The sequence below is a fragment of the Xenopus laevis genome, chromosome 9_10L (genome assembly GCF_017654675.1).
Source record: "Xenopus laevis strain J_2021 chromosome 9_10L, Xenopus_laevis_v10.1, whole genome shotgun sequence".
NCBI classification, from domain to species: Eukaryota; Metazoa; Chordata; class Amphibia; order Anura; family Pipidae; genus Xenopus; species Xenopus laevis.
The window spans coordinates 14470115-14495005 of NC_054387.1; the positions used below are offsets into that span (position 1 = coordinate 14470115).

Consider the following 24891-nt stretch of genomic DNA (forward strand, 5'->3'; position numbering starts at 1 on the left):
AGTTTTCTGTCGAAATGGTTCTGGGCCATGTAGGCGGCTCAGGTTTCTTCCACTCAGGTGGACTAATTAAAAGAGCTTTTCCCAGTGTGTGTGTGAGTGAGTAGCTAGTTTGGGTGTTTTCCATGATGACCTGCAGTTGGGAGATAGCACTAAGAAAGGAACAGGAAAATCCTTCCTAAGGGACTGTGTGTGCTGGAAGTGTAACAGAGGCTTCTGGGAGTTTATACCTCCAATACTGTAAGTGCTGGATATTTTCTTGTTTTGTTTCTGTGTGCACCAAACTGTGTGTTAAAGCAGGACTGCTATTCCTATGCTGAAGCAAGTGTGCAGAAGCCGTTTTATTTTGTCTGTAATAAAAGCAAACCAAGCTGCATACAACTATTAAAGGTGAGCTTCAACTCACATTTGTGTGCTAAAACAGTGCTGTGGTTATGAACCTTGCTACCCTAACCCTCACTCTGGACTGAATACTTATATATATATATATATATATATAGCCTGAATCTAGGTAGGAGACAGCTACCTCTATTGCCTGCACAGAAATATGAACTCTGGAATCTATACGGATTACATATACTTGTGATTTGTAGGTGTTATTTAAGGAGTAGGCAATACTCGATTGGTTCTATGTTAATCTATGTACCTGGCTACACCTTGGAGCTGGTAGAACTTGTTGGTGGGGTGAAGGGTTTATATGTTGGTTTGCTTATGTCACTAATTTATGCACCTGAGGAAGGCCAGTCTGGCGAAACATGTTGTGTAAGGGCTCTTAAACATGGGTGGTTTTTCCTGTGCTCCCCTGCATTGCGCTTTCTTCCGCTCAGCCACAGGGGAGCACAGGAGTAGACGCACTCAATTATTGTGAAGGGGGCTGTACTCACACAGACGCATGTAAGATGGGACGCAGCATGTTGCATTTCATCTGCGTTCAGCGTACGCATGCGTCTTTGTGAATACAGCCCCCTTCACAATACTACTCCTGCGCTCCCCTGTGGCTGAACAGAAGAAAGCGCAACGCAGGGGAATGCAGAAAAAACCGCCCGTGTGCAAGAGCCCTAAGAACACTCATGTAAATATACTATGATGCTATAAGGCGTTATTGTTCTCTTTGGGTCTGGTTTTGCTCTAAACCTCTCTCTCTCTCTCTTTCTCTCTCAACCTGCTTTTGGCACTTACATGCGTCTGTGTGAGTATAGCCCCTACAAAATAATTGACTGCGTCTACTCCTGCGCTCCCCTGCAATTGAACAGAAGAAAGCACAACGCAGGGGAGCGCAGGCAAAAACGGCCGCGTTTAAGAGCCCTAAGTGGAGGAAAAAAAGCATTGCCTTGGGGGGGAGAAAGACTTTACCTGCTTTTTACTTTATTTGGCATGACCTCCGTTCAGATTTTGGGCTTATAAAGACCTTGCCCTTTTAACACTAGTCCTGCTGTTAAGGTGTAATGTGCATAGTTAATGATACAAGCCACACCTATCAATCAAATGAAAGAAGTGACCGCGACACCCAGGTTAGCCTAAAGCAGATCTCACCTGTGTTTTATTCACAGCAGTGTTTTCGGAACTTATGCAGCCAAACTAAAGTATATTCTTCTGAAACTGGAGCAGACTGCACTACTGCCCTACTGTACCTAAGTTTACAAAGCCATTGCTTCTCCCCACATTTGTTCTGTCAGAACAAATCTATATACAGATATAAGACCTGTTATCCAGAATGCTCAGACCTGGGGATTTCTGGATAACAAATCTTTCTGTAATTTGTATCTTCATACCTTTAAAAGTCTACTAGAAAATCATGTAAACATTAAATAAACCCATTAGGCTGGTTTTGCTTCCAATAAGGATTAATTATATGTTAGTTGAGATCAAGTACAAATTACTTTTTTATTATTACATAGAAAAAGGAAATTATTTTGAAAAATTTGGATTATTTGGATAAAATGGAGTCTATGGGAGGCGGCCTTTTCCGTAATTCAGAGCTTTCTAGATAATGGGTTTTCGTATAATGGATCCTGTATCTGTACAGAATATCTAGCCAAACACGTTGTGGGAGGTGCACTCTGCAAAATGAATACTACCCTGGTAGTTGCATATAGTTATTAAATGCAGTAGAACCAAGATTTTACATTCCCAGAGGGTTGCAACAAAACAGTGTAAATTCTGGGAATTTGGGGACAGAACATCAGGACTGTACTGTATAAACAAAACGTGTTTTATTCAGTAACAATTTTGGTCTTCACAAGGATCTTTCCCAGTCTGAAGACAACAAAAGCAGCACAACCTCCTAAAATACGGAAAGCCTGCCCATGTTGTACCTGTCATGGAGGCACCCCTGTGTAATAAACATACATACAATAAATAAATATACAAATAAATTAACTTTAGATTTTATTTGGATTAAAATACATTTAGTTGTAAATAAAACGTAATCTGGTAGAGTTACACACACACACACAGTTCCCATTTAAATCTCTATGCAAATTCCCAATGAATAAACAATGTTCATAGGAAAAGCTGTTTCTTCCTCTCTGATTCAACTGTTTGTCAAAATCAAAATGAGACGATGAAACAACAAGACGCACAGTCACTGCTGAAAAATCTTGTGGAACTACACACATACCAGACCCAACTATTCACCTAAATGTCATTCTCACATTCTTTGATCGAGTTTCCTTCACACCGTGTGCTGCTTAGTCTTTTTAAAATCAATAAATAAGTAGACTTTTTCTAAACATGTGCTATTTGGGAGTATATTATTATCCCTTGAGTTTCCCATAGGCTGCAGATTTAGTTAGTCAGTAAGATCCAAGTCGGAATCCAATGTCTGCATGTTTCCTCAGTAGAAAAACTAGTTTGGCATAACCATATTTTATGGATATATCACAAGGAAACTTCGGGCGACTTCGGATTCACATTCTTGCTGGTGGGAAGGCATTTCGGGGAGATTAATCTCCTGCAGTAGTGAAGATGTATCGCAGATGACTACATCTCGGTGCGTGCCACCACCCTAAAGAGTCCTAATTGGTGAGGAAATTCAGTAAACATTTGTAAAACAAGACCTCTTCCCAGTATTATATTTACTGAGCTGTGCCTCTCAACAGCAGGAGGGGTCAGCAAAGGATATAGAATCTCAGGAGGAAAGGGTAATACTTCCCCTTTACAAAGCACTGGTAAATCCCCGTTTCGGCTGAGGGCACACAGTTTATTGGCTCTGTTGCTCTCAGTCTGAGTTTTTTGCAGGCTGAGAGAAGCAGCTCTGTTGATTTGCACTTAAAAGTTCAGCTTCCACTTGCGTGCATGCACACAGACCCAACCTCAACTCTGCTGTATATTCCTGAACATAAGCGGAAGCTCTGCTTATCAATGGAGCTGGAGCAGATTCACTTCTCTCAGGCTATGCTTTTTGCAGCAGAGCAAACACTCCGTATGCCCTAAGCCTTTGTGTGCAGTGCAGTTTTAGTCTCCAATCCTTAAGGGTAGGGACACACTGGGCGATTTGGGGAGATTTAGTCGCCTGGCGACTAATCGCAGCGACTTTTCTCCCCGAATGCTTCCCCTCTCTCTGCGCCTGGCTAAAATGAAAAATCGCCTGCGCTAATCACACGCGGCGATTCGTTTTCCGAAGTCGCCCGAAGTTGCCTCACGAGGAAACTTCGGGCGACTTCGGAAAACGAATCGCCGCGTGTGATTAGCGCAGGCGATTTTTCATTTTAGCCAGGCGCAGAGAGAGGGGAAGCATTCGGGGAAGATTGGTCGTGGAAAGTCGCGGCGATTAGTCGCCAGGCGACTAAATCTCCCCAAATCGCCCAGTGTGTCCCAGCCCTAAAGGAGACTTAACCCTACCCCCCCCAAAGACCAGCCCCTCAACTGCCCTTGATCTGCACCTTTAACCTCTCCCTCCCTGCACAGTGTAATAACTATATTAGCGATCCTATTAGAAATCTTGAGAGCAAGAAGCTGAGCAGTGCATCATGGTCCCTCTGCGCCATCTTCTGTCCATTCGTATCCTCTTTGGGTCTGTTCGCTGACAGGCGCATGTGCAGTTGGGACTAGTCAGGAGTAAAATAAAGCAAGTAGAGACAACACTACAACAGTTCTATATTTTGAGTTTATTTTATTGGAAAGGAAAAAGAGTGGCCTGGGTGTAGGCAAATCCCTTTGGGTAACTTTACTAAATATCGATGCATTTGTGTTTGCTTCTCCCTTGCAGAATTAATACTCAATAATAACACTAGAGGGCAGTGTTGCCCGTGCAAAAACATTAGCAGTGTGCTCAGAGGCAGAACACATTGGCATGTGCTATAGATTTAACAAATGTAAGTATTTTTGGAGTAGGTGCCACATTCCTTCCTATTATACTGTCATTGCCATTGATACAGAGTAGTATACTACTAACAGTGCATGGTATTGACTCCCTTGGCTATACAATGCTACTTATATGTTGTAAAGACATTAAGTTCTACTAGGTGACGATATAGAAATGGCTACAACTGTTATAAAGATATATACATTTTATTGGCAACAAACTGACTTCTTAAATATAAACAATCAATTAGAGTGAGTAATATGTCACCTACGATTTGTGTAATTTCTTCCCTTAAATTCAATGTTATCTTTGCTTATTGACCGTGGGAGATCTATAGTTCGCCATAACCAATTCTTGCAAGGGGGTTTTATAGGGGTTTATTTTTGTGATGATTGATTTTTGGACCTGTGGCACAGTTCTGTTATTGGCACCACAGTGATTTAAAACCAGCCACATATAAAGACCACATGTCAGACTGGAGGCTTGGGGCCCACCGGAGCTGCAAATGAAGGGCCCTCCTGGCAGTCTCCGGGGGCCCCCTCCTGACCTCCAATTCCCTGCCCCGCTGACCGAATAGTCGCACTGTGCACATGCCCAAACACACTGCGCACAGTACTAGCACAGTTCATTACTTTATGGGGCAGCCAGGGGAGCAGGTCTGGACCGGCAGGGGCCCACCAGGTTTTTTCCCAGTGTCCCAGTCTGACACTGCCTCCTACCCAAGTGTATAAATACAAATATACAGAGAAGGAATGTTCTGGGCACACAATAAGCTATACCCTCATACTGTTCTGTCTAAGGGAAACAATATGGCAACTCCTACCCATATGTATAAATACAAATATACAGAGAAGGAATGTTCTGGGCACACAATAAGCTATACCCTCATACTGTACTGTCTAAGGGAAACAATATGGCAACTCCTACCCATATGTATAAATACAAATATACAGAGAAGGAATGTTCTGGGCACACAATAAGCTATACCCTCATACTGTACTGTCTAAGGGAAACAATATGGCAACTCCTACCCATATGTATAAATACAAATATACAGAGAAGGAATGTTCTGGGCATACAATAAGCTATACCCTCATACTGTACTGTCTAAGGGAAACAATATGGCAACTCCTACCCATATGTATAAATACAAATATACAGAGAAGGAATGTTCTGGGCACACAATAAGCTATACACTCGTACGGTACTGTCTAAGGGAAACAATATGGCACCTCCTTCCCATATGTATAAATATACAGAGAAGGAATGTTCTGGGCACACAATAAGCTATACCCTCATACTGTACTGTCTAAGGAAAACAATATGGCACCTCCTTCCCATATGTATAAATACAAATATACAGAGAAGGAATGTTCTGGGCACACAATAAGCTATACCCTCATACTGTACTGTGTATAGGAAATAATATGGCACCCCCTTTCCATTTGTATAAATACAAACATTCCATTTAATAGTAGTAAGAGTGTTCATCTTAATGTGCTGCATAAATATACACTATTTACTAAATAAAACAGAAAGTCATAATAACAGTGCAATAAAAGAGACATTTGGGGAATAAAGAATTGGATTGATTTATTAGTCAAAATGCGAATCAATGTGTGTTTGCATTACCGCTGAGAAAACCTTTCAGCCCCCCCCCCCTCTGTCACTCCAACGCAGTGCGTTTAATCATTCCCCTGAATTCCCCTTGCGATAAGCAGTATTGTATTCTCATCCCTCATACCCGGCACTTGCATCTCTCCTTCCATCCCTTCTTTATTCACGGGATATCTCTACTGTGCTGACGTTATTGTCTCCACGTGTTCGTTTGCCCTGTACATGCAACATCCACATCTTGCCAATGACATGCTTTAAAGGGACACTAAAGGACCTCCCTGCTCTCTGTATTACTCTAGTCTATCCACTGGGTTTAATTATACATTTCCTTTCACTGAAATTCTTTGTGTTGGGTTGAAATAAGTCCTCAGCATGTTTGTACCCTCTCTTGTATACTGCTATAGAGATATATGGTCTCATTTACTATTTGTTTCACTGGTTTTAAATTTAAATTGCTATTGAAAGTAGTCCCTTTCTGTTCTCTGGTTCTGACTCTTGAAACAATGTAGCAGAAATCCATTCTCCTCCAGGTCTGTAAATCGTTTGCCTTCTGCTACATTGTTTCAAGAGTCAGATCCAACAGTTCAGAGAGAGTATAAATATACACTGTTTTCAGTGGCAATAACATTTATACATAAACCAAACATTACTTCCCTATTGTACCCTTCCTCTATTAGAGGAGCAGTCCGGGAGGTGTAAAGCCTTGCTTTTTGCATCGTCAGTTAAATAAAATTTTACGTACCTAATATTTCAAAGAACCCCTGATGCCATATAAAGTAATGTAACAGATATGTGACATTCAGGCTGCTGATTATTATTGGGTAATTCAGATTAATTAAGCAGATCTCAAGGGTTGTCCCAGATTCACCCATCGGATATTTGGATATTACTATTGTTAGTATAACTGAAAGGAGACGATCATTTCTTGTGATACAATTTGTGCTGTGCAGCAGCACCATTGTACAGAAATCCACGTTCTTCCAGCTCTACCTGTAGGGAAACAGCAATAAAGCAGAATATGTTAAAGAATTTATAAGAATTGGCCTTTTTAGCTTTCAGGAGGGAAATTGATTGAGCTCTGTGCTTGTTCCAGGCTATAGATACATCCTGTTTTGACGAGGAAGCTGCCATATGTCAGCACTTTTGCTGCAAGATAATATTGTGCGTAGCATTGCAGCACAATAGGGACGGAGGTTGTTACCCACCAAATATTCAACAGAATCCACACAGTTATTCAGTGTATATTATATTATATGGCAAATTCAGTGGGAATATGGCTGATATATGTTCTGATCAGGTGCAACTCCGTGTCTAAATCGGCTTTCTTGCAGGGGCTTATTTACAAAGAGTGTACATAATGTAACAAAATAAGCACAATTAACATCATTTTTACCCACAAAGCAGAATTGCTTCCAAGAATTCCAGTGTACTTAAAGGGATACTGTTATGGGAAAACATGTTTTTTTTTCAAAATGCATAAGTTAATAGTGCTGCTCCAGCAGAATTCTGCACTGAAATCCATTTTTCAAAAGAGCAAACAGATTTTTTTATATTCAATTTTGAAATCTGGCATGGGGCTAGACATATTGTCAGTTTCCCAGCTGCCCTCAGTCATGTGACTTGTAAAAAATAACATATTCCAAACTCACAGGTACAATAGAAAGTGTTCTTATCCAATTGTATTTATTTTCTTGGAAGAGTTTCATTTCATTTTGCAATGTTTATCTGAATAAAAGGGACCTATTATTGAGAATGCTTGGGACCTGGTGCTTTCCGGAGAGCGGGTCTTTCTGTAATTTGAATCGTCACACTTTAAGACTAGAAAATCATGTAAACATTAATGTTGTTGCTTCCAATAAGGATTCATTATATCTTAGTTTGGATCAAGAACAAGCTGCTGTTTTATTATTACAGAGAAAAACTAAATCGTTTTTAAAAATGTGGATTATTTGATTATAATTGAGTCTATGGGAGACGGCCTTTCCGTAATTCAGAACTTTCTGGATAACAGGTTTCCGGATAACAGATCCTGTACCATATTCCATGTCCAACATGTGCTTTCAAAAAACGCAGTAGCAGTAAATGGGGGGGGCAATTTTGGCAGATGCCCCCAAAGCTCCTTAAATTATGTGCCCCATTTGGAGCTAAAGTTGCCCCATATGCTATTACTCTTAAACTTAACTCCAGGCAGAAAATTACGCATTTGCTAGACCTAAATAAATAAAGCATCCATTTATATAATGTTAATCCTCTGTTGTGACTGGGAACCAATGGGATTCAACATGGCCATTTGTAGGTAACTAATACACACAATATACACAAATATACAAGGAAGGACTGTCTAATGTTTAAACAAGTGCATGATATATTTCCCGAAAAAAAAAAAAAAAAAAATGTTTTATATATATATATATATATATATATATATATATATATATACACATAGTTTTCTTTATCCTTTTAGGAATATTCTTATAATTTAAGTAAAAGGAAATCATGGCAGCCCCCTGTATAAGTCTATTAAATGAGCAGGCGGTCACTAACTCTCCTTTATTAGAATCAACCTACTCGCAATCGATGATCCACAGGGGCTACACAACAGCCAGCCTCTCTTCTCCGTCCTTCTCATTGTGCCAGCAAATGCAGCTGGTGATTCCCACCCTGCCCATATAACTGCGGCATCTGGGAAATAACCTCGTAACTCGTCTCGTAAAACTATAAAAGATGTTTTAATAAGGCACCGTGCACTTGTTATAGCCCCAGTTAATCTGCAGGCACGGGGGGCTTCCCTGCCCGCACAAGGAATGATTTGGAGTTGTTAGTGCAGGAGAGCATAGGCTTCCACGGTGCAGGCGTGGGATACTTCTACTTTTATAATTATGGTGGAGGCTAGATTTTAAGGGTTACGGTAGCTCCAATACATGGCAGCAATATTAACATTAAAATATATCTTAAAGGGGTTGTTCACCATTGAATTAACTTTTAGTATTATGTAGAGAGTGATAATCTGAGACTATTTTCAATAGGTTTTAATTTTTATTATTTGAGGTTTTTGAGTTATTTAGCTTTTTTATTCAGCAGCTCTCCAGTTTCTAGGTTACCCTAGAAGCCATTCATTGATTTGAATACGAAACTGAGAGGTACAGAAAGATGAGTAATAAAAAGTAGCAATAACAATAAATGTGTAGCCTTACGGAGCATTTGTTTGTTTTGTTTTTTTTGCTCAGGTTTAGCCATAGTAAAACACATGAAAAGTTAACTTAAAGGTGAACCACCCTTTTAACAGAGGGAAGATGTCCTACAGTTATGACTTGCCATCAAACATACAATACAGTCATTGTGCATAGTGTTTTATATAAACAGAACAACCCAACTCTGAATATTTAATTTTATACATACATGGAAGAACTGCCATATTGTTTCTCTTAAAGAGATACTGACACCAGAAATTATTTTTTTACATCTATCATAATATTGCCTTAAAGCTACTTATAACTGTAATAAAATCTTACCCTGGTGGGGTGTCTTAAAGGCGCAGCAGCGCTGACGTGTGACGTCAGCGCGCAATGTCGCGAAAATTTAAAAGTACTTAAAGGTACATTTTCTTTTTATACATTGCCCGTTATAGGAGTTTGTTCCTGGTGCTTTCTGAGCTTTTGCTATCCTGTTTTGAACCTGTTTGATTCCTGTTGTGACCCCCTGCCCCCCTGGCTTTTGACTATTCTGACCTCTGGATCCTGATCTTTGCCTGAATACCGACTACCTCTTCTGCTTAACCCTTCTGATTGACTTCCTGGTTTGACCCTTGCCTGCCTGACTACGTTAATTCTCTGCCTTCCCCGGCCTGATGTGACTACTCTATTGCCTAACGTCTTGTACATCGACCTTCGGCCTAGAGACTCTAGCTAACAGTCGTGCTCCCCTGCCTATCCAGAACCTCTAGCCTTGCACCTCTCGTTTAAGTCCTGGTGGCATCCAAGTAGCTGAGGGCTTCTCCCGAGGCCAAAGGCAGTCACACTACAGGTGAAGCACGAGCCGAGACCAGGGTGCTTGGCATTTGTTCTGGTGTTGGGTGCCGACCGTGACAATAACTTTGCCATAAAGTATTTGTACAATGCTTTTACATTGCCTGTCTGTTGCCCCATGTTCCTGTATGAGGGGGCTGCCATATTTGTGCAGCAGGAGTCCGTTAGCATTAGAAACTTTAACTGACAGGCTGAGACGGGACAGTCAGGTTGGCAAAACAGTCAGGTTTAGGAACTTCAACTAACAATTGCTTACAAAAACAAACCTCTCAGCAAAAAATGATCAACAGGACCTATAGGTAACTTTTAATGTACATTCATGTTTTAAAAAGTAGTTTTTTAGTGTCAGTATCACTTTAAGGTGGCCTTATGACCCATTACCTGCCCCCAAAAACGAAAGAGTGGTATGCAGATGCCTAGAAAATGAAACACCCACATCCACCAGACCCATGACTAAATCTGTGAATTGGGTTGAAGCATATTTCATTAAATTAGGTCAGGGAATGTAGAAAGAGAGCTGTCTATCTAACAACCATAAATGTCCCAGCAAATTCTGATCAGAATTATAATGATTCATATTAATCATTAATCATTAATATTTAAATTTCTGCAAATAGAGAAAATTATAATAATTAACTGTAATTAATTCCTACTGTTGATTAGCTGTGTGTAATGAACCTTACATGAATACCGTTCTGCAATAAAAGCTGCAAGTAGTGTCATGCTGTGCTCCTTCCTTCGGCTGGGGGCCCTGTCTCTTATGATTTAATGTGGGCTCCACTTTTCACAAGAACATCTAACAGCAGCAATAGAACCAGTTGCTCCATTAAATGCTTAATTCCATTCTTGTTTTAAGCCCTTAAATTGTTTTATACCTTTACTGTGCATTTCTGCTACATGGACCATGTTTGCTTTTCAGAAATAAATTACTGTAACCTGAAAAAGGCTCATTGTTCTTCCAATATTCAGCTTGTAACTTCAACAGGATCGGAAGGTAATTTCCCAGAAAAAAAATGCACACTCAGGAGTAGTGGATCCATAATCCCAATCACTGACATGCAATCAATTTGTAAACCTCTTAATGTTATTGTGAGGCTTTGTAGTACTACTGCAGGGAAAACATGAAGCGTGTGTACTGACTGGGGGGATTCGAAGATTTCTACAAAATTCTACTGCCCCCCCCACAACCCCAAATCTGCTGTTTTTTACTGTTATTCTACCTCCACCAGCCACTGTCACAGTGTAACCCCCATATCATATATGCACATAATGTAACTGTATAATATATAGACACAGATATACCCCCATCTTTCCCCCAACCACTGTCACAGTGTAACCCCCATATCATATATGCACATAATGTAACTGTATAATATATAGACACAGATATACCCCCATCTTTCCTCCAACCACTGTCACAGTGTAACCCCCATATCACATATGCACATAATGTAACTGTATAATATATAGGCACAGATATACCCCATCTTTCCTCCAACCACTGTCACAGTGTAACCCCCATATCATATATGCACATAATGTAACTGTATAATATATAGGCACAGATATACCCCCATCTTTCCTCCAACCACTGTCACAGTGTAACCCCCATATCATATATGCACATAATGTAACTGTATAATATATAAGCACAGATATACCCCCATCTTTCCTCCAACCACTGTCACAGTGTAACCCCCATATCATATATGCACATAATGTAACTGTATAATATATAGGCACAGATATACCCCCATCTTTCCTCCAACCACTGTCACAGTGTAACCCCCATATCATATATGCACATAATGTAACTGTATAATATATAAGCACAGATATACCCCCATCTTTCCTCCAACCACTGTCACAGTGTAACCCCCATATCATATATGCACATAATGTAACTGTATAATATATAGGCACAGATATACCCCCATCTTTCCTCCAACCACTGTCACAGTGTAACCCCCATATCATATATGCACATAATGTAACGGTATAATATATAGGCACAGATATACCCCCATCTTTCCTCCAACCACTGTCACAGTGTAACCCCCATATCATATATGCACATAATGTAACAGTATAATATATAGGCACAGATATACCCCATCTTTCCCCCAACCACTGTCACAGTGTAACCCCCATATCATATATGCACATAATGTAACTGTATAATATATAGGCACAGATATACCCCCATCTTTCCTCCAACCACTGTCACAGTGTAACCCCATATCATATATGCACATAATGTAACTGTATAATATATAGGCACAGATATACCCCCATCTTTCCCCCAACCACTGTCACAGTGTAACCCCCATATCATATATGCACATAATGTAACTGTATAATATATAGGCACAGATATACCCCCATCTTTCCTCCAACCACTGTCACAGTGTAACCCCCATATCATATATGCACATAATGTAACGGTATAATATATAGGCACAGATATACCCCCATCTTTCCTCCAACCACTGTCACAGTGTAACCCCATATCATATATGCACATAATGTAACTGTATAATATATAGGCACAGATATACCCCCATCTTTCCCCCAACCACTGTCACAGTGTAACCCCCATATCATATATGCACATAATGTAACTGTATAATATATAGGCACAGATATACCCCCCATCTTTCCTCCAACCACTGTCACAGTGTAACCCCCATATCATATATGCACATAATGTAACTGTATAATATATAGGCACAATTATGCCCCCATATGCTATTTAATTCCACAAAGTCTTTAGAAAAACCTTACTTAAATATTACGATGGAACTATGTGCAGCACTTCTTGTATTGGCCACTAAATCCTTAATGTGTACTGGAACAGATATTGGGGAGCAACAGATGAACATAGTAGTGCTGAAGCAATCTGTGGCTCTTTCTGGGAGCAGAATGTGCAGCTCGGCCAGCTGACTGATTAAATTCACTCTTGAAACAATGATTCGCTTAAACTTGGGCTTACGGTAGTTAATGCCAACAAATTGGATAGTGCTTTTCTGGCCAATAGCCCAGCCTTTGTGGGTCCAGGGTCATTGGTTGGACCAACAGTCTCTTCCTAATCTATCATTCCCTCTCTGCATACTTGGATGCTGCTCCGTGTATGAAATCCACTTGAATAATATGAATATTCATTATGGGGTTTAACATATTACAGCAGGAGCAGCTTTTCATCTATTGGAGCCCTTGTATCTGCAGTGCTAACATTACTTGTATCTATTAATGCTGCCTGATACGCTTCTGTAGCATACGTTGTGTTTTATTAAATAGGGATATCTGAGGGCAAGCAGTGTCTGCAGACTGCTTGTATACTTCCGAAAGAGGTCCCTAAACATCTTATAACGGGGAAGGTACGAAGAGGTGATGGAAAGTCTTTGGCATTGTCGAAGACGTTGCATCACAATTGGCCAAGTTACAAGCACACTCTGTAGCCTGCCAATGACTTTGCACTGTCCGGGCAGCATCCTATAGAAAGGAGAACACAGGAAATTTCTAACAATAAGATTAATGGTACAAATAACCTGTATTTTCTTAGTGTATATTTTGCCCATTTTTAGAGGAGAGGATCCAGAGATTACATGCATTATATTGTATTTATGGAATACTGACCTATTCCATTAAGGGGGGAAAGGGGGCAGCCCTGTCTTGTCCCATTTAAAATCTTTATTGGGGATCTTACCCGTGCGGGCAACTTCAAAGTGCTGGGAGTGGTGTAAAGTGCTTTTAAAGCTGTTCAGTATGGACCTGAAAGATTTAGGTGTGTGAGCAAGGCAAATAAATATCACCAATCCAGACTGGCAAAAGCTTTCTCTGCGTCTAAGCTTAGTACCAACATCCCTTGGCCTTTTTTTCCCATTAAGTCAATTATATTAATAAGTCTCAGTGTATTATCGCTGACTTGTCGCCCTTGAATAATTCCCACCTGATCTTTATTTATTAGCCTGGGTAAAATCAGAGCTAGTCGATTTGCTAATATTTTAGAATATAGTTTAAGATCAGAATTCAGCAATGCTAGAGGCCTATAATTCAAGCAAAATGTAGGATCCTTACCCTCTTTTGGAATCAGTGATAAATAGGACGTTAACATTGAGGAGGATATGGGCAGGTCCCTCATAAACATATTAAAAAGATCTACTAAATGAGGGGCCAAAATACCAGCATACAATTTATAGTATTGATAGGGATAGCCATCAGGACCAGGGGCCTTTCCATTTGGGAGACTTTTAAGTGTGCTAAGAACTTCATTTAAAGTGATTTCTTCATTCAAAATTTGGAGGTCATCTTCCTGAAATTTCGGTAATTGTGCTTTTTGAAAAAAGGCTTCCAATGGCATAAGAGGCGACGGTATGTCTGATCTAATATTGTATAGATTAGTGTAGTATGGAATTGCTCTGCAATCTCATCTGGGCTAAAAACAACTTGGTCCAATCTATTTCTAATAGCTTTGATCGTCATTTGTGCTTTTTGTTCTTTTAACCGTCTAGCTGGTATGTTGCTTATTGCCCTTTTCATAAAAGAATTGTTTGGTCCATATCAGTGCTTTTTCTGCCTCTTTTTGTTTCAGCTCACAGAGGTCCTTTCGTACAGATAGAATTTTATCCAGTATAGAGTTAGCGTTGGTCTGATTTATATTGCATCTCCTATTGCTTTAACTCCGTAATAAGTGTTTGACATTGCTGTCTTGAAGCTTTTTTCTTTGCCGCGGGTATATCAATAACACATTCTCTTATGGGTGTCTTATGAGCTTCCCATAGTATAGACTTATTTTGCACTGACCCTATATTAAACTGAAAGAACTCTTTCAATGCTCTGTATAGCCTCAAAGGATTCTTCATCATGAAGTAAAGTCTCATTAAGCCTCCAATGAGGCTCACTTTTAGGAGATTTTGTGAAATCTAAAGTAAGCTGAATAGGTGCATGGTCTGACCAAGTTAGAAGGATATCCGTTTTATATGGAATCCTAAGGCATGACTGAGACGGCAAAAAATAATCCAAACGTGAATGCACTTTATGTACTGCAGAATAATATGTAAACTGTCTCCCAATAGGATCATCTATTCTCCATATATCATACAGTGGGACTTGATTAACCATTTTTTTAAGCTCCTTCGAGAGCTAGCGTGTACATCAGAGGATGGATGTGATCTATCTTCCACCTGTATTAGAGGAAAATTAAAGCCCCCCCCCCCAATTATTGTATAAGTAGTCTAAAAAGAGGCAAGTTTATTACATATTTTCCGAAAAAATTGAACTTGCCCTTTATTGGGGGCATAAATGTTTACAATCAGCAGGGAGTTTTCTCCCAGTGTGCTCTCTTAGATTAAATAATGCCCATGAGGATCACTAATAGTTCACAAAATTTGTAGCGGACAGTCCTTATGGATAAGGATTGCTATTCCCGCTTTCTTAGTAGTAGATGAAGCATAATACGCAGTGGGATAAAACTTAGAGTATATTTTATGGGGTTTAAGTCTAGAAAAATGGGTCTCCTGCAGCTTTCTGGGTTTTCACTTATTTTAATGCTAAAAAAGCATTTTGTAATGGAATTTAATCCCTTACAGTTTAACGATGTTATAATTACCATGATAGATCCAAATCTAGTCCAGCATATGTAGCAATTTTACCCATAATGAGATTTCCCATAGTTGAGAGAGATACACTTCTACTAACACATGGTATGGTTTTAACCTTATGCCTTAGTAAAGTGAGTCTAACCATTAAAAATATTTTCAACGACAACATGGTAAATAGAAATAACATAAACAATCAAGTCTAATAAGAACAGAGAAAAGACCGATAATTGTGGTGAGAAATCAGGTTAATTGCACCCAATTAGTATAGGAGATCTCAAAGTCAAGTTCAGTATACCAATAACCAGTAGAAGCTCGCATAGCTTCCAGTGGGGGGAAGGAAAACGTAGTACCTGTCACAGGATGTAGTTTCAACAGGTAGTAGTTGAGCATCCAGGAAAGATGGAGACGGAGGAGTTCTCTGTAATTTGCAGAACATCTGATGTCCTTAGATCCATATTCAAATATACTGCGAAGAACGGTTTCCAAATTGGTAATTCAGACTTAAGCGGGGGATCCTGAAGCCGATGACAAAGTCAAAACAAACCGCTGTCTTGATGATGAGGTCGATGCTTGTTGCCATCGTGGTTGCAGTGGGGATCTTGGTGATGATATCCGTGGTGGGCTTTGTCGCTGTGTCGGTTGTATCCCAAGTGCTCTCAGGAACTCGTGTTGTTTATCCAGGTTGTGAAGTATAAAAGTTTGACCCTTATGTTGAACCACAAGCTCAGTGACTGAGTAGTCGGTCTCAGTTCCCTTAGTTTAGCCAGAGTAATAGGGGAAAGATATGCGAATATTCAAATTTTATGATTCCGATAGTCCAGAGTAGGATGATCTTGTTTGAGTCAAAACTGCCTCTCTCTGTGAAAAATGATGGAAACAAACGATAATGTCTCTGAGGGGTTTGTTCAGTGGCCGTTTAGGGCCTAGAGAAAGATGAGCTCTGTCAAATTTCCAGAGATCTAGGCCTATCGCAGGGCAAACTCCGTTAAAAAGAACCTTTAAGTATTGCTCAATATCTTGCTGGGGTATTTCCTCTGGAACCCCTCTAATATGTAAATTTTGTCTCCGTGACCTATTTTCCAGGTCTTCACATAGGCCTTTTAGCTGCGTGATTTCTTCCTTAAGCACAGTATTTTCCTCCTCGTAGTTAACAAATCTCTGCGTCAGATCATCAGTTATATATTCTAGTTTATCAGTGCTATCTCCTGCAAATTCAGTGTGTACTTCTCTGCTGGCAGCAGCCACTGCGTCTGAAACAGTTTTATATATTGTTTTAGTGAGGTGTCAGTGTCTGCAGCTTTACCAGACAAGTCTGTGTCTGTTGAAGTTGCTATAGGGGCCATCTGACCTGATTGCGGCTGCATCGGAGCCTCCTGCCCACTCCGCACAGAGTCTGGTGAAGAAGCAGACATGTTTTGGGTCCGTTGAATCCTCTGGCAGCGATCCGCCATCTTGGTCTTAGGCGCTGCGTTCAGTAACCGTCTTGCGCAGGTATGGCGACATGGTTATGCGCTGTTCCTTTGGCTTTTTTTTACCCATCGTAGGCTTCCTTAAGTGTTCCGCCAATGATTACCTCCCAGAGAGAATTATTTGCCACTGATTGCTTAAGTTCTGGGGGATTTGCTAATTCTCCTCACGGAGCTCCTGGATTTAGCGTGCTCTCTCCATCGTGGTTAGCCACGCCCCCCCTAATTGGTAACCTTTTTGTATGGTTCTAAATGCAGGTGACTACAGTACACTATCTTGCTTATAGCAGCCTTATACAGTAAAAGATCACCGCAATTTATTGGCTCTGGCCTCTGTGGGTAGGGCATCTCCTCTGCTACTTCTATACGGTTAACTATAAATTGCACCTGCAGAGTAAACACAACCCTGAACTGGAGTTCTGTGGAATAAAGGCCAACCATACAACTAGAAACGGAACTAGAGGGGGGCGGGCCCTGGCGCAGGACACCCCCCTCCTGAGGGGGTGCGGGGCCTGGCCCGCTCGCACCCCCTGCTCCCCCGGTAGTTCCGCCCCTGCATACAACTTTTGTTTTTATACATGGGGAGGCCCATTTATCAAAGTCTGAATTTATCTCGATATTTTCTGAAAACAATAAATTTTGTTTGCAGGGAAAAAACCTAGAAAAAAACGTGAAAAGAACAAATCATATGAATTTTTTGGATTTTCCACCTGAAACACGAATTTTTTTTATGATTTTTGCCCGAAAACCAAACAATCTTCAGATTATTGCATGAAACGCGGAGCAGATCAAAATATCTTTGGGACTTTTCCCATTGACTTATATGTAACCTCGGCAGGTTGGAGATGACGGATTTTCAGATTCAGACTTATTCCATCCTCGGGGGTATAATAAATGCCGGGAAAATTTTCCCCACTAAAAATTTGGATTTTATGCTAAAAAAACACATTTTTTAGGTTTTTAGCATTCGGAGTTTAGTTAATATTGCTGCATTTAGTTTGTCATTGTCCCATAGAGAACGGCAGTGCTGTGAAATGAAGGCAGACTAGCCAGGCTGATAGCTAGGGACCCATGCCAAACTCATCTGAGCATCCGTGAATAATGAGCAGGAAAACTTACTGGAAATGAAGGCAGCAAGGATTAAAAAAAAATAGCACTCAAGAAAAAATGGGGGGAAAGCTGCAGTATTTGGCACCAAGCAAAGAAGAGTAATGTCAGTGTATTTCAAATGATGTTCTGCAATGCGGGCTTCTTGCACGCTGCAAATTAGAGAGTATTTCTGCATGCAGACAAGCCTGGAAAGTGCAAGCTTAAGGAAGATGTTTTTAACCTCCCCAGGGCCTTTTTATTAAACCCTGACCTTGCCTGCCCTCTCCCCGCTCTGCCTGCCTGTTTATGCTTTTTTCATATCACCAAAGTGTAATCGATAGTCTCTCCTGCATTAATGTTCCTGCTTCCCGTCATAGAAGAAAAGGCTAAGTGAATGGAGGAAGTAGGCAAATAAAGAATGGAGCTAGAGGTGAATATTCGATCTGCAGTACAAATGCGGGCAAGCTTGGTAATCGAGCGACTCCAACAGGCCCCGGATATGGGTACCCTGCAATAAATTGATTGAGATGGCTTCTATAAATAGTCTAGGCTGTGCAATAGCATGGGTATCCAACAGAGAAGCAAAAATGGAAGAAACTAGCCAACTGGTCCATCTAGTCTATGCAATTAATGACAATATAGCCATTAGTGGGGGGTTTTGTTGGCCAAGCTATTTACAGTGATTAGTTATTTTCATGGCCTGGACTCATGGGTACACTCTGATGGTTCTGACGATAACCAAACTGCCATTGAATGGAATGTTGGTGCTACAATAAACCAGGCCGGATTTGTGGAAAGGCCACCTAGGCCCGGGCCTAGGGTGGCAGGATTTAAAAGGGGCAGCATGCTTCCCAACCACACCCACATTGGTTCAAAAACAAAGCGCTGGAGATACAATCATATATTTTAAGTCCCCATTGCTCCGGTCCAGATTTGCACGAATAAAGGCGAGGGGACAGGGGCGACAAACGGCAGTGGGCCTAGGGGCGCACACTATGTAAATCCGGACCTGACAATAAATATAGAATAATAACTTTCTCCTAGACTGGAATTAGGGACAGATGAATTAAGTATATGACTCTCTGAGTGAGATATTGCCCGCTGATTGTGGGTCATTGGGACACGGAACGTTTTGTCTCCCTTGATTGATCTTAGTTACTCAGCATGTCATTTAAAAAGGCTAATCTGCTCCTTACTGGCCTGCTGGGGTGGATTTACACACAAAAGTGCTAAACTATGTATCCACCCTTAATCTGATACAAAATATACTCTGTAGTGAGCTTCTAGTTGGTTACAATAATGCCTCTGACATTCAGTGGTCCAAACTGAAATTACTGGAACCCACAGCAAAATAATTGTAGAGGTACTAGAGCCCCATATTATTTCTGAGAGATCGTTAGTTGAGTTATTGGTTTTTGAATCCCAATACCATAAGTGCAGCGCTACTGAGATGTGGTGGCAAGTGGTACTGCAAGTACTCCATCCGTAAACCTGTTTTTCAGTTCTGTACCTGGAACATATTTTGGAAAATGCACATCCCAGAGATGAGATGTTTGCATTTTGGGGGAAGAAGACATTTACCATTTCAAGAGGAAATTATACAATTTAGCACAGAATAATATTAAAGAAAAATAGTCCATCCACAAAATTCATTTTCTGTGTTACCCCCTTTTGGTTTTTTCTAGGAAGTCACCCACCTGTTGCATAGCTGCCAGTTTAACCTTTACGGAACTGAGCATTTTATCCTGGCTCTATACTGCTGAAAAGTCCCATCCATTTATGAACGAAGATTAATCAGTTCCACTCTCTACTGACTATCTGCAAATAAGGAGGAATATATACTGTATAGTGTATTGGCACAACTGTAGACTAAAGATGGTCGCATAAGGATGCCTGTGTATTTTCCCTTGTGATAAAACTCTCTCCTACCAGCACAGTCTGCAGCACAAATTGTTGTTACAGCCACAAATAAGATCAATTGAAATTCCGCTCCTGCACCCGCTGTTTAACCTCTTTGTTTCCGGGGTGGGATTGCAGGTCTGTGATCTTCTGATCCTGCCAATTATTTATCACTTCTTAAACTTTATTGTCTTTCTCAGCAACTGCAGAGGATTCTTAAAAATAGATCCATTTTATGTCTCTGCTTGGCCCAGATCCCAATATGCTGATGATGCTTTTAAAATCCTGGCTGTCCTAATGTGTATTTAATGGTGAAAAAAGCAAAATGTCTCATTATTAATGGGAGTCGGACAGGAAAGCTCACTGCAAATGAGCCGGCTATCCATATTCCCAATAGACAGATTCACTGCATGTTGTACAATTTGAAGGCACCATTCCTCAGGCTGGAACTGCTGTATTGCCAGAGTCCAATGTTTGCTCCAAGCTGTACCCTCATGTTTTGAGGCCTGTACATGCAGCATATTGTGGTGTGTACAGAGAATTGTATGTTTTTCATACGTGCTGGGGAGATATGTCAGTTTTTTTTTCCTAAAAATGAAATACTTTAATACATGGGTAGTAAGTACTTTTGTAATGGATGTTCTGCTTGTGGTCTGTACAATACCTAAAGTTTAGTAACTCGAAGGGCTATATACGTCTTATTGTTATCCTTCTTTATGTCTCACTGATGAATTACACAAGGCATGATTAATTCTTTACATCCAGTTCTTGCACTAATGGCTAATTCCCCCAAAGGGCTGCGGCACACCTGCTGTATTCCCTGCCAACATATTTCAGCTGGTGTAGAATGCTCTCTCTCTCTCTCTCTCTCTCTCTCTCTCTCTCTCTCTCTCTCTCTCTCTCTCTCTCTCTCTCTCTCTCTCTCTCTCTCTCTCTCTCTCTCTCTCTCTCTCTCTCTCTCTCTCTCTCTCTCTCTCTCTCTCTCTCTCTCTCTCTCTCTCTCTCTCTCTCTCTCTCTCTCTCTCTATATCTATATATATATATATATATAACAAAAAAGGTCTCTCGCACACCTTCAAAAACTACCAGAAACCAGGTGCTGCTGTCGTGTCCATTATTTAGAAATCCAATTGTAGTTAACAGCGCACACTGGAATTTTTTAAAAGGATTAATTTATTTATCAAATGTTAAAATTCACATGTATATGTAGATACATGTGAATTTTAACATTTGATAAATTAATCCTTTTAAAAAATTCCAGTGTGCGCTGTTAACTACAATTGGATTTTTATATATATATATATATATAATCATACACCAAACCAAAAGAATGACGGCACTCCATTCAAGGATAAGGCCTATGTTTAAGGGATTGATTCCCGAAACGCGTAGGGCTTGAGATCCCTGTGGGGTTTGTAATAAACCTGCCTTATCCTTGAATGGAGTGCCGTCATTCTTTTGGTTTGGTGTGTGACAAGCGGTGGGGACGCTGCAGACAGAGCAGCGCAGGAGGGGTAAGCTAGGAGGGGTAAACTGGGAGCGGTCTAATTGGTGTATTCGTTGTTTATATATATATATATATATATATATATATAATCCTAGATGTCTAACCTATGTACCTTGTGGTCAATTGGAGACGTTTTACAGGGCTCCGCGAATTCTGATGGTGGCTCTGGTGACAGTAGAGAAAGATGGAGTCCATGGGGACAGTAGGACAAGATGTACACATTAGGTCAAGACCTTAGGGCAAGATGGAGACAGGAGGACAAAGTGGTGATGGTAGGACAAGGTGGAGACATATGGGCAAGCTGGTAGATGTAGTAGCCACCTACTTCCACTTGTCTCTAAGACTTTGCACTTCAGATGTAAGTGTATTCTGTATGTATTTATATATTTTCACTTTAACCCCTCTTTGTTCTATTACTGTAGTGATCTACTGTACAGTGCAGTTTGTACATGTAGCGCTATACGTATATACATAAAAATATACATACACACAAGTGGATGAGGACAAAGAAGAGTAGGGAACGGTTGTGGCAGTAGGACAAGATGGAGATAGCAAGTGGTAACAGTAACAGTTTCTATCCGTGTTCTCCAACTTGCAGCACTTGAGATGGTGTAGAAGTGCAACTAGAATATATGGAATGCTGGGAAATATAATCCAACAACAACCAAAGACTCCTACAGTCTGTTTTGCCCCAGGCCTGCCCTCCATTCTCCCTTCCCTAAAGAAGTTTAAGCATTGTGTACTATAAGGCTTGAGATAGCTCAATGCTTTAGTGCACCTAATTACATTAGCCAGTTCGAGAGCGAGAGTTCATTAATGCTGAGACAAGCGGCAATTAAATACAATGATTTAATTCAGCAAATGGTCAGTGCCACACGGAACTGCACTGAAAGGCAAATAAAGTAAGCGGACAAAAGACACTAGAGAGAACCTCTCAGCGATGAGCGAAGAGAGAGCTGCTGCACCAGCCACAGATGGGAGCTGCCATGCTGTTTTTTATTTTTTTTTATTTTACTCATTTGCCCCTCTTCTTCCAGCCAGAAATAGCACATCATATAAGCAGCTGAAGAACTGATAACTTTTCAAATGTTTATCTATTACAGTACAAGACTCAGGGCCACCATCAGAAATCTTAGGGCCCCAGTAAGTATAGTAAAACATGGCAGTCAGAACAGATGTTTGCTTTTCAAATAGCACTATCAAGTAACATAAAAAATTAAAGTGTTTTAAAGTAATACAAATATAATGCAGTGTTGCCCTGCACTGGTAACAGTGCTTTCTCTTACAACAGTTTTGCCCTGCTTTTTGGCTGAAATTCTAACAATCCATATAGCATAGTGAATTAGTGAATTAATTAGCCGTTTAATTGATATAAGAAAGCCTAGCAAGGCAAAGGAAACCACTCCACAACAATTATTTTTAAAAACACCATTTAGGGGGTTATTTATCAAAGTCTGAATTTATCTCAATATTCTCTGCTATAAACTCCGATCAAATCCGCTCGGGTTTTTTACATTTATTTATTTATTTATTACATTTTCCTGTAAATTGCACGATTTTTTCGGATGTTTTCATCCGATTTTCACGATTTTTTTCCAAAAACTTTGTGGTATTGCATGAAACCCAGCGCACATCAAAAAATCATTGTCACTTCTCCCATTGATTTATATGCAACCTCGACATATCTGAAGCCGGATTTTCAAATTCTGACTTTTCCATCCTCAGGGTTTAATAAATTACGAAAAATTAGTGATTTTTTTAGTCCGATTTTATAAAAAGAAAAACATCAAAATATTTTCATGATTTTTGCATTCGGAGTTTAGTAAATATCCCCCTAAGTGTTTAGCTTCTGCCACAGATTGATGAGAAGTGCATACAGGCAATTAAAAAATGATTTAAAGGGTTGGTTCACCTTTAAGGTAACTTTTAGTATGTTATAGAACAGACAATGCTAAGCAACTTTTCATTATTTATTATTTATAGTTTTATAGTTATTTGCCTTTTTCTTCTGACTTTTTACAGCTTTCAAATGGCCGTCACTGACTCCTTCAAAAAAAACAAAACAAATGCTCTGTAAGGCTACAAATGTATTGTTATTGTTACTTTTTATTACTGATCCTTCTATTCAGGCCTCTCCTATTCTTATTCAAATAAATTCATGTTTGCTAGGGTCATTTGGACCCTAGTTACCAGAGTGGTTAATATGCAAATTGAAGAGCTGCTGAATAAAAAGCTACATAACTCAAAAACCTTCAAAAATAAAAAATGAAAACAAATTGCAAATTGTCTCAGAATATCATTCTCTACATTGAACTAAAAGTTCTCAAAGGTGAACAACCTCTTTTTAAGGGAAATTTTTTGTCGTCAGTATTGCTTTAATAATCCTTCTTGCAAATAACGAAACTGTTCTTTATTCATAGTGCAATTTCATCAGCTGAACACAGGTGGGGTAAATCCACCATCTCCTTCCTTGCTCCATGCGTCCAGCAACAAACTCCTACTATTTACTCCTACAAGTCAGAATGGGGATGTGGCACTGCAACTCCCAGCATCCTCAGCTCAAAGAAATGGTAGCTGAAATGTCTACTCCTAAGCATGACTGAGAACCAGTAAGTATCAGTTTATTCATTTCTTTTGTTATAGAACAGTGATCACCAATAGGGATGTAGCGAACTGTTCGCCCGCGAACTAGTTCGCGCGAACTTCGACCGTTCGCGTCCGCCGAATGTTCGCGAACGTTTGGGAACGTTCGCATTTTGAGTTCGCGTTCGATCGTTCGACCATTCGAATTCCTTCGACCGCTAAAAATCGAACGATTTCCATTCGTTCGAACGATTGAATGAAAAGCATTCGATCGAATGGCTTCGATCGTTCGATTCGAATGAAAATCCTTCGATCGAACAATTAAAATCCTTCGATCGTTCGAATCGAACGATTTTAGCGGGTGTTCGAAGTTCGCGAACTGTTCGCGAACGTTCGCATTTTTTGCCGGTGTTCGCGAACGGCGTTCGCGAACACCAAATCGGCAGTTCGCTACATCCCTAATCACCAACCAGTGGCTCGTGAGCAACATGTTTCTCACTAACTCCTTGCATGTTGCTCCCACTGGTCTCAAAGCAGGTGCTTATTTTTGAAGTCCTGGTTTGGGGGCAAATTTTGATTATATAAAAACCAGGTTTACTGCCAAACAGAGCCTCCTGTAAGTTACCCGTCCATTTAGAGGCTACAAAATGGACAATCACATCACTTATTTTGCACCACCCAGTAACATTTGTTATGCTTGTGTTGCTGGGTTGTGAAATGAGTTAAATATCCACCTGTTTGGCAATGGAGCAATTCTTATAAAGTGTTTGGGTACAACTACACGAGCGTCTTCTGCGTGATT

General features: G+C 40.3%; 1 long non-coding RNA gene across 2 annotated transcripts in view; it reads right to left on the reverse strand.

Moving 5' to 3' along the window:
- Positions 1-6272: 6272 nt before the first annotated feature.
- Positions 6273-24891, reverse strand: part of LOC121398320 — a 50686-nt gene continuing 32067 nt past the window's right edge. For both annotated transcript variants that reach the window (XR_005964244.1, XR_005964245.1), the window contains exon 3: positions 6273-6910. This is a non-coding gene — a long non-coding RNA (uncharacterized LOC121398320). The remainder of the gene's footprint in view (positions 6911-24891) is intronic.